The sequence below is a fragment of the Gossypium arboreum genome, chromosome 1 (genome assembly GCF_025698485.1).
Source record: "Gossypium arboreum isolate Shixiya-1 chromosome 1, ASM2569848v2, whole genome shotgun sequence".
Taxonomy (NCBI): Eukaryota; Viridiplantae; Streptophyta; class Magnoliopsida; order Malvales; family Malvaceae; genus Gossypium; species Gossypium arboreum.
Window position 1 is genome coordinate 45,904,394 of NC_069070.1, and position 2,150 is coordinate 45,906,543.

The following is a 2,150-nucleotide window of genomic DNA, read 5'->3' on the forward strand; positions in this document are numbered from 1 at the left end:
TCATTTAATTACCACATTGTTCAAATCAGTCCAAAAACCATACTTTTGCAAAATTATAGTTTTGCCCCTAAACTTTCACATATTTACAAATTAGTCCTTAGGCTTGTAAAATGAAATGCATTCAATTTCTTTGTTACCCAAGCCTAGCCAAACCTATATCATGCTCATCCCAGCCCACATTTTTCATCAAATCACATTTCTACCACCCATTTTTACAACTTTTACAAACAAGTCCTTTTTAGGTTTTTCATTGAAAACCACTTAGTAAAAGATGTTCATCACACATTAAAATTTTATAATCTACCATGAAACATCAAAATACATGCATGTCACACATGGGTTAAACCCTAGACATCAATACTAGCTCAAATAAATGGTAGAAATGGCTAGATCGGTTGATAACAACTTCAAAAATGTAAAGAACATTAAAAACGGGGCTAGGATGCACTTACTATCAAGCTTGAAAGTGACAAAACCCTAGCTATGGAGTCCTTTATGAAACTCGGCTAAGGGTTGAAGAAGATGGACAAATTTTGGCTTTGTTTTTCCTTTTTATTCTTTTATTTACCAAATGACCAAAATGCCCTTTTACTAAATTTTGAAGTTTTACCTATTAATGTCCATTTTTGTCCATAAAAAATAGAAATTAGCCAAATTGCTATTTAAAGACGTCTAATTAATAATCCATAGCTATTTCAAGCTTAAAGTGTAACACCCCGCACCCGAGACCGTTGCCGGAGTCGAACACGAGGTGCTAACAGACATAATTCATTTATTTTCACAGTCCATTTTAAAAATTTCCAGACAAGCTGGCTAACTGCGTCACTGTCACCTTAAAAATAATATCTCGAGTTCCGAAGCGCAAAAACTGATTCCGTAAATTTTCCCTGAAACTAGACTCATATATCCATCTACAAATTTTTTTCTAGAATTTTTTATTGGGCCAATTAGTACAGTTTATTAGTTAAAGTCTCCCCTGTTTCAGGGTTTGACTGCTCTGACCTTCATGCATTACGACTTATATATCTTCCTGTACAGGGCTTCATTACTTATATCGTTTCTTTCTAAAGAAACTAGACTAGAAAAGGAATCTGTACATATAGGGCATGACTTCTAATTATCTCTGGTTAATTTATAGTGAATTTCCAAAGTCGGAATAGGGGATCCAGAAATCGCTCTGGCCCTGTTCAACGAAAACTTAAATATCTCTTAAAATACAACTCATATGATCATTTCATTTCTTCCATATGAAATTATATTCATCAAGGTTCGATTACATAATTTATTCACTATTTAATTCCATTCCTACTATTTTTAGTGATTTTTCAAATCCACACCACTTCTGCTGTCAACATCTGTTTTTTTTTAGGTAAACTTTACCTATTTCATGGTTTTCCATGAATCAACTAGAATTTGTCATACAAAGCACCAAAATGATCATGATTAACCATTCCAATGGCTAATCGTTACCAAACATTTCCATACCTCTCAATGAACAACATACAAAACGATTATAATGCTATGCTCAAAGTGTATATAAGCCATTTTCGCATGGCTATCCAAATTTATACAAAACCAAAGGGTACATGACCAACAACAAAAAGGGTAGTCCTATACATGCCATTTTCAGAGTTCAACCAAAAGTGTACCAAAAGGGCTTTGATGGTGTGGACGAATTCGACTTCGACAATCTTGAGTCCGATAGCTGACGAACCAAAATCTATAAAACAGAGAATCAAAGAAACGGAATAAGCATTTAATGCTTAGTAAGTTTTGAGCAATGAAATTAGGCACAATTGAAGTATAGCATTCATATGACATACGGATAATTTCATATACAAACATTCTCAAAATCATACCTACTTCACATTACCAACCCTTATACTCATACATAAAAGATCAACTTAACCAAAAGTCGAAAGCTCATTAAACGACTGAGCGAATACTATTTAAAAGGGATCAACAATCCAATGCATATACGAAACGTACCTCATCGTTTGGATTTTACGAGCATATTAATTGAAATTATTACAGCAAGATCGCTCATTCCCAAACCAAGTACCTTGAATTTAACCGGATATAGCTACTCGCTCAAATGTCTTGGGACTAGCCGGTTATAGTAACTCGCACAAATGCCTTGAGGACTTAGC